The 9133-nt window shown below is 36.9% G+C and overlaps 1 protein-coding gene across 1 annotated transcript in view; it reads right to left on the minus strand.

Annotated features, from left to right (window-relative positions):
• Positions 1 to 6768: 6768 nt before the first annotated feature.
• Positions 6769 to 9133, minus strand: part of antxr2a (ANTXR cell adhesion molecule 2a) — a 48785-nt gene continuing 46420 nt past the window's right edge. The window contains exon 17 of the mRNA XM_017452288.3: positions 6769 to 9133. This exon is cut by the window's right edge and continues 624 nt beyond it. The gene's annotated coding sequence lies outside the window, so the exon portion shown is untranslated.

The following is a 9133-nucleotide window of genomic DNA, read 5'->3' on the forward strand; positions in this document are numbered from 1 at the left end:
AGCCTGAGCTGGACCAATCTGGAGATGGGTGATCTGCCTTAACATGACTTTACAAACACAAAGAAAGAGATGATCACATATGTGATGGTGTTGCTTTCTCAAAACAGAGCTGATTTTAAGAATGAATACATTTTTAAAGCCTGAAATGGCGGAATACTCCTTGTAGAGTAGCATGTTATGGCGTTAGGGGCTTGTGACACTATGCAGCTCAAGGACACAGTGGACTCAGGGTGAGATGGCTGGGGAGAGGAGTGTTTTTTGTCTGTGACTCTACATAGGAGAAGAGAGGCAAACCACACATTCTAAAAGAATCAGCAAATCAGCAGCTTTCCAGCGGCTCACTTCTGTTCAGTGCAGATCTGCTTTCACACACACATACACACAGAGAGAGAGAGAGAGAGAGAGAGAGAGAGAGAGAGAGAGAGAGAGAGAGAGAGAGAGAGAGAGAGAGAGAGAATCAGTTACTTTCCAATGGCTTGGTTCAGTTCAGTTTAGTTCAGTACAGATCAGTTCTGCTGTCACACACACATACACTTTGGGACACACACATCAGCCTGATCACTGATAGAGATAGAAAAAGCGAGAAAAACAGCATATTAAATAAGCAGTTACAGATGAGTTACAAGTGTGCCACATTAATTTGCTCATTCCCCCACACTCCCACTGCAGACTCCTGCTAAACCATGCCCCCACTCACCACAGAGCTGCATGTTCAGCCCACATACAGGTCGTGATGGTAATGCCTATTTATTTGTGGATCAAATAGCCACCATTCAGTCCAAATTATACTCTTAGGTGCATCATTCTGAGCACCAGGTTCACTGCAAGGTTAGTTGATTCTGGCCAGCAATGAAAGGCAAGCTTATTGTCAAGACATGCAGTTCTCCCAAGTTTTGGCTGAGGTGATTGCTAGCAAAAAGGAAGTTTTATAGACACCAATTTCATTTTGGCTTCCTGTTTGGACTCATAAGAGAGAGAATCCCAAGGTGGAAACCCTTTAAACCCTTGGAAACTGTTTTAGAACGTACAGAGAAAATGGTCACTGATATGTTAGTCAGGAGATTATGGGAACTATTACAAAAGGTGCAAACATTCACTGATGCTCAAAAAGAAACACTACATTAAGAGCCAGGGGGGTGTAAACTTTTGAACAAGATGATTTATATAAATTTTATTATTTTCATTCAGTGCAGCTTTTCAAAAGCTATATAAGATAAAATTTACACTGATTATCCTGTTAAATATTTTCTCTTATTGTATTGTGTCGCCTTCTTGAGAATCAATTAATGTTTGCACCTTTTGTAATAGTTGTGTATGAGTCCCTCAGTTCTCCTCAGTGTGAAAAGATAGATCTCAGCATCATATAGCCACTGTTGGAAAGGGGTCAAATATGGAGAAGATGCTGGAAAAGTGAAGAATGTGCAGGACCTGGAGGATTTTTCTGAAGAACAGTGGGCAGTTTAACTGCTCAGGACAAACAAGGGACTCGTGAACAATTATCACAAAACATGAAAACAGTCATGGATCATCCAGGTAACGACACACGGTATTAAGAATCGAGGGAATGTAAACTTTTGAACTGGTTCATTTGTGTAAATTCAGTTATTATTGTGTCTCGTGGACTATATTTAAACATCTGCTATGTGAAGTAGCTTATTCAGGGCAGGACTAAATAAAAAACTAAATGCAATTTAATGATCCCTCTTATTAAAAGAATATATATATATATATATGAAATTTTGGGAGATTCTGTAAGGCTTATGTAAACTTATGACCTTAACTGTACAGTCATACCAGTAAAGCTGTTAGAATTAAAATTAATTGAATTGAATCTGGGAACAAACATGCACAGACACACACACACCAAGCAATGATCTCACAAAGACTGGTCAAAATGTCACCTCACACAGGTTGTGCATAATATGTGCAATTTCAAACATTATCACAAATTTCCATAACATCTGCTCGCAAATTTTAAAAGCTGTTTGAACCGTCTTTTAATGCTGGGTTTTAAAATGTGATGACAGGATGATCACCTCTAGCCATCTCCCTGCTCCATGTTCATTAAATGAACTTTCCTGACCAGCAGCAAGGTGACTCTCTGTGCAGTGTTTGAGGCGAATAAACGCTCCTCGTTTTGGATTGGCTGCGAGGCTCCTCGGTCATTTTCATTGCCAGGTTGAGTGGAACCAAAGGCTGCCTGCACAATATTTTTACTCTCATCCAGGGGCCTTCAGTGAACCGACACTTGTGTGTTGGGTTTTTAGCGTTAACAGACGGAGCTCTGGCCCTCCAGCACTGAGGTGAGTGTTGGAGTCTGAGTCAGCTCATGCCTGCTGGTAGTTCACTATACATATTGTGCTGAGCCTTTTTGGGTTTGTTTTGTGCAGTCTGGTTTTCTAGTAGGTGATGTTAATATTCAGGTAGCATCACAAAATCTGCTTTATAGATGGTTATACAAAAAATATGTTTAATCAAATGTACTGTGCTCTAAAATTTTTGTCTCTATCATATTACAGTGTGGGTTACAATACAAAAGAATATGTTTATGAAATAAAATGTGTGGCAGTTCAGTTTTATTAATTCATTATACAACTCCATAATTATTGGCACCCTACATGAAGCAAAAGTGAATATGTAAAAAAAAAACCCCACAATGGTTCAAAACTTCCCCATAAAACTTAATACATATATTTTTAAATATTTATATATTTTTTTAATGTGTCCCAAAATTATTTGTGTCCACAGAAAAACGATATATATAAATAAATGCAAACATATTATCATAGTTTTTTTTAGAAAACATTTTTACAAATAAGGATTTACACATAAAATGTACATAAAATAAAATTATTTTGTCATTGTCAAAGCAAGTCACATGACTGTTAACCTGCACATGTGAAGCAAATACAATAATACACACAGTTAAAATACCCTCACATCATATTCAGTCCATAATTATAATAAAAAAAGATTCAATTGTTGAAAATTTAGGTGAACAGTTAAATATTTGGGTATCTAAGGCCCCATGAGTACAATAATTCTGCACAGTGAGGAGAGAACAAGGAGAGAACAATCCTAATTAATAACAAATTAATCATCCTATTTTGGGGTATATTCCAGACTCGTGCTCAGTGTTTCTGGGATAGATTCCAGATCCACCACAAACTTGACCAGGCTAAAGTGGTTACTGAAGGTGAATGTCTTTAACAATAATTCAGTGTAAGTCCTACAAATCATTTTTAGCTACTTAACAAAACTTTCTGATTAAATCCTTAATGTCAAAACTGTTGAGCAAGAAAGCCATAAAAGTATAATCCTCTATCTGTGCAATGTATAATCCTAGAAGCAACAAAATATTTTACAGTATGAGATGGATTAGTTTTTATTTGCTTTCAAATACAAGCGTGAAGTCTTAGCGTCCATGGAAAAGCCACGTTATGAAAGGTTATCATCTAGTTATATGATCCTAAAGATTCTGTAAAATAAAACTGTGACAACTGAGGCTTTAGGAGCAAACAGCTGCCTAAGCCAGTCATTTCACTTAAAACCAACCACAGGAAGTGCAGTTTCATTTTATTACTGCTATAAAATCAGCATATGGTCTCTTGTTCTTATTCTAGCTGCATGTCAGTTAAAGACCTTTTTTTCTATACTGAATAAGGACTTACCCAATTTTTTTTGGTTTGTTAAAATCCATAAAAATGGTTACATTTTTTTTCTCCATCCATCCATCCATCTATGTTCCATACAGGGTCATGGAGGAGCCTGGAGCCTATCCCAGGGAACTCGGGGCACAAGGCATGGGGACACCCTGGATGGAGTGACAAACCATCGCACGGCACAATCACACACACATTCACACACAACGGACAATTTGGACATACCAATCAGCCTACAACGCATGTCTTTGGACTCGGGGAGGAAACCGGAGTACCCGGAGGAAACCCCTGAAGCACGGGGAGAACATGCAAACTCCACGTACACAGGGCAGAGGTGGGATTCAAACCCACAACCCTGAAGGTGTGTGGCAAACATACTAACCATGTCCTGAAAACTCAGTGGCAACCCTTTCTGTTTAGACAGATGCTTTTTAACTATACATATGCCCATGCAATTGTGATGATAATGGTACAAAAAAAAAATCTTAAATTCAAAATACACTGCACATATAAATATAATCTACTTCAACACTTTTAAGGTTTAAAAAAAAAGTTGCATATCCACGTAATTGTAACGTGATATATTTTAATATAAAGCTTGATTACATATTACACATAAAAATTCACTGTGAGTTTTGTTTTCTTAAATGTCCAGGGCTCCACTTTCTAGGATACATTTATCATTTTAACTTCGCCATTTTTCAAAATGGGAAGATAAAACTGCTTCATCAAGCAACTGCAGAAATGGAGTTATTCATTTAAAACCATGTAATTCAACATTTCCGCCTCATGAGCTAACCATCAGACAGTGTGAACGCTGTAATAATGAGCCGTCCACTGCTACTAATTCTTAATACTTTCCCAGCGTGGGCATGGTATTTTCTCCTTTGACCTGTCGCTGCATTGAAGCTGTTTTACTGCTAAAAGCAGCTTCATGAAACTTCAATCATGCCTCATTTCAGACATATATGGCCTTGAGAGATGTGAGATGGTGTTAGTCATGCATTGTAATGATACAAGATTCAGCTGGAGTGCTAAACGTAAAGTCCTGCAGACTGGAGCAGGAAAAGTGTTAGTAATAAAGTCTAAGGGCAGGTGTTGAATTCTGTCACTAAATGTTTAAAATGATTGAGTATATTACACAAATTCAACACTACAACCATTATACTCTAACAATAATAATCTTAGAATGAGATATATATACAAAGCTGTTCTTATGGACTTTCCTCCATTTCTAATCAATATTTACCTATCCCAGGGAGCATCAGGCACAAGACAGGGTACACCCGGGACAGGGTGCCAGTCCATGGCAGGACCAATCACATACATACACTCCGGACACTTTAGACATGCCAATCAGCCTACCATGCATGTCTTCGGACTGTGGGAGGAAACCCCCACAGCACAGAGAGAACATGCAAACTCCACACACACGGCAGGACTCAAACCCCAGACCCTGGAGGTGTGAGGCGAATGCACTAACCACTAAGCCACCATGTGCCTTGTGCAACTGCCTTTAGACCTCCAATAAAAGTGAGTTTTGAGCAAACAGCTTTTTCGTTCTTTTCTCAATAGCGGAATTGTCAACATAATTGTCTTTTGGTAATTGCACATATGCTACGGATGTATTAGATGGGGATCAGGTTGGAAAATATTCCAGTTTTTTCCTTAAAGCGCACCTATTGTGGTTTTTCAAATATTACCTTTCATGTAGTGTGTTACATCACTGTTTGAGAATGTAAAAAGTCTGCAAAGTTTCAAAAATCAAAGTGGCGTTATCGACTCCCAAAAGAAGAAACCGATTCTGAACAGCTGGAACAAGTCGTTAGTGATTCCAGACTTTACTTCCTGTACAAACCTATGTAGGTTTGTAACAAAAAGCCCTGCCTCTGGTCTTCATTTCTTTCCTACAGAGCTGAAACTCGTTATAGTAGTGGGCGTTTCCTTTCGACACACTGACAGCAGTAGATCAATCACAACAGACTGGGACATCTGACCAATCAGAGCAGAGTATCCTCTCTGAAAGGAGGAGTTTAGAATGAATCCTTCAGAACGGATCATTGAACGAGTCATTTTTGACACAGGGGAAAAAAAGATAATGGTGCAATTGAAGTTATGAGCACATTAAAGTGTTTTTTGTCCTTAGATGCATATAAATCCACAAAAATTATGAGACAAACATACAATATTACAATAAGTTTTGTTACAATAAAACAAAATTAGGCACGTTTCAAAACCATAATAGGTGCGCTTTAACAGTCTTTCAGGCTGAAGCAGGAAATAGTGTTAATAAAGACCTGCAGGTTCAGGCAGGGGTATTATGGGATAAATCAGTTGAGAGAAGTCAATAAGAGACATTTAATCATTTTATTTTTCAATTCATATTTAGTAATCACTTTATCCTGGTCAGGGTCATGGTGGATCCAGAGCCTATCCTGGGAACACTGGGAATCCATGGATGGAATGCCAGTTCATCGAGGTCAACATGCACACATACATTCACAATTATTCACATCTAGGGGCAATTCTGTGTAACGAAACCACCTACATGTTCTACATGTTCTTGGGAGGTGGGATACATGGAAAACATGTGTAAAGCCATACAGAGAGCAACCCGAGCTCAAGATCGACTCGTGGACCCTGAAGCTACACCATCGTGCTGCCCTTAAATACATTTTTTATTTTATGTGTATTGTAATGAATTATTAGTAATGTATAAAATGATCAAATAATACATTTTAATTGTGCATAAATACAGAGCGTAAATTACTGCTTTAAATAAATAATCTAAGAAATGAAGTTTGTAAAGAAGGATGTAATTTAAATGTTTGTAGTATGGGGTGGTGTTAGTATGATGTACTTTATTTCAGCCCCATGAAAAAGTTCTTTCATAGGACTGAAAGATATTTTATATAAAGCACTCCTAAATGAGGAGAATTAAAAGCATATGAAAAGACGGGTTTGAATCTTTGAATGTTACTGTGATGTGTTTTAAGCTGCACAAAATGCTCAGCTGAGTGTTAATCTGCTTATGTGTGTGCCTGATGAATCTGTTCGTGTTCACTGATACCATCTGGGTGCTTATGCAGAGTGACCACAGTTCCACTTGGCAAAATATAGCTACATTTATTTCATACAAATGGACAGAACAATAATGCAAATGAAATGTTTCAGCAAAGATCCATGAAGATGGATTTCACTCACAATGAATAGCGGTATTTTGTGAATACAGGATATTTTAGCACACGTGAAACATAGTACTATATCTGTGAATACTGCTGCAATGTATAAACTTTTATTGGTTTACTTACAAACAGAAACAATGCCCTCTGTAAGGCATCACCCGGCAAACTTGTTTCCACTCATTTTTCACATTTTCATTATACATATCAACAATATTAGCAATATTTAATATGATTGAGAGTTACTGGAATATTAAAAAAGGACATAAACGGAGTATCATGGTAAGGTTGGAGTAGATCCACATGAACTTGTATGTTATTGTTAAATAAATTATTCCTAAAAATACACACTTTTTTCTCTTTTGAAGCCAATTAAATTACACATTCAGTGTTTAAAATCACAGCATTATCATAGATTTAAATTCATAAAAACAAAAATGGTAATAACAGAATAGTGCATTCTTATGTTGATTCCTTTAATTGAACATTTTTAATTAGTTGATTATTTTCATTAAAATATATTTAACATTTTCTGTTAATAATTATTATTATACTGATTCATAGTATTTGTTTTTACCATGTGATTTGCATGTCACTTTAAAATGAATGAGTTCAAATGAATATAAAATCACATTAAATCATTATAATAAAACTGACAGATTTTCATGCTGATGGTGATGTTTACTGAAGTTTACACACAGAAATATTTTTTAAATTTCACTCTTGTAAATGCAAAAGGTGCAAAACAGGGATATGAGGCATTTCAGTTTAAGTGAAGCCACTAATCCCTGTGAAAGTAAATTATTGTGCACACAAAAAAAATAGAGACTCAATGGGTTGATTATGAAACATAAATATAAAATGCATTTAAAAGAAAAAAAGAATGAAAAAATACTCTGTACGTATATTTAAAAAAAAAAAAAAAACATTTACAAATTAAAAAATGCTATGACCAAAAAAAAAAAAAAAAAAATACAAACAAACAAACAAACAAAAAACCCTTTAAGTGCTCCAAAACATTGCACTGGAGAGACCAAGGCAGAATGTGCTGCTAACTTTTATATGCTAAGATAGTATAATAAAAAACTGTGTTAGCGCTGTGTAAATATCTAATTATGATGAATAACAGTTCATGAATCTGTGACATAAGATAAAATAAGAAAAAGAAATAAAATTTTTGTACATGTTATCCTAAAAATTAGTTTAGCTGTTCCTAAATGCAAAAACATTTTCTTTTCTTTATTTTTTGATGTTTATTTCAAGACTTTTTTTGGTTTGCGGCCTGAGGAGAAAATCACGGCTTTTAAATTTCAAATGAAGACAACAAAGGAATAATTAGAGCGGCGTGCTCTCGCCTGCACACCGAATAGAAGCGCCTGCACCCCTTTTCCGTTCCCCCCTTAAACTTGATGGTTGTTGAACTTATTTTTAGTGTCATTTGATAAGCTTCCCTGCTTGCATCGAGACATCCCACTGACCCAGCCACTGGTCATTGTCTATACTGCTTCCCATCAAAGCTGGCGCGCTTTGTCAGATTTCCACTCGAATATCCATTCTGCATCTGAAGTAGTGCATCCAAAGTGACTGGATTGTTCGAGCCTTTTTTTTCCCCTCAGCTGCTGCCCTCTTTCCCCCCCGATGGCATTTCTATCCATACTGGCATCATTTCCTGAACGGCGTCATGACAGCGCGTCGGACGAATGCACAAATACTATATATCGCCTGCTTTTGCGTGTGTGTGATGAGGATAATATCTGGAAATGAACAATACTCGTTCATTTGGCACCCTTTCCGAATTCGCATTTTGGGTTTTGCATGATGGGTCTTTTAATTCCATTTGATGCAGATAGAGTAATGGGTCATTCAGTGTCAGAAGGCATAAAAAAGATGAGCACATGCTTCGCAGGCTGCTGCTTGCTCTTGCCTTTAATTATTTTAATTAAGTATGATACTTTTAAGCCAGAGATTTGAAAAATCTTGCAGTGGCTCGACAGCTATATCTATATCACTATGTTAAAAGTCGGCGCCTTTTCCAGTATGAATCTTGATAGTCAATGTATTATTGACGAAAAAAAAAGTGACAAAAAAAGGCACAGAGCTCTTAAAGTCCACCAAAAGTAGCTTCTTTGGTCATGTGATGTCTCGTGGTGAAATAACGCTCTGTTAATTTCTCTATTCCTGAGTGCACGATGATGGAAAGGTGTCTCCACAAAACTAAAGGGCAAAGTCCTAGCGTGTCCAGACCTTAGGGCATTCTGTCTATAGTTTGTCATGCGTGTGCACTTCTCA

Source organism: Ictalurus punctatus, chromosome 22 (assembly GCF_001660625.3).
Source record: "Ictalurus punctatus breed USDA103 chromosome 22, Coco_2.0, whole genome shotgun sequence".
NCBI lineage: Eukaryota > Metazoa > Chordata > Actinopteri > Siluriformes > Ictaluridae > Ictalurus > Ictalurus punctatus.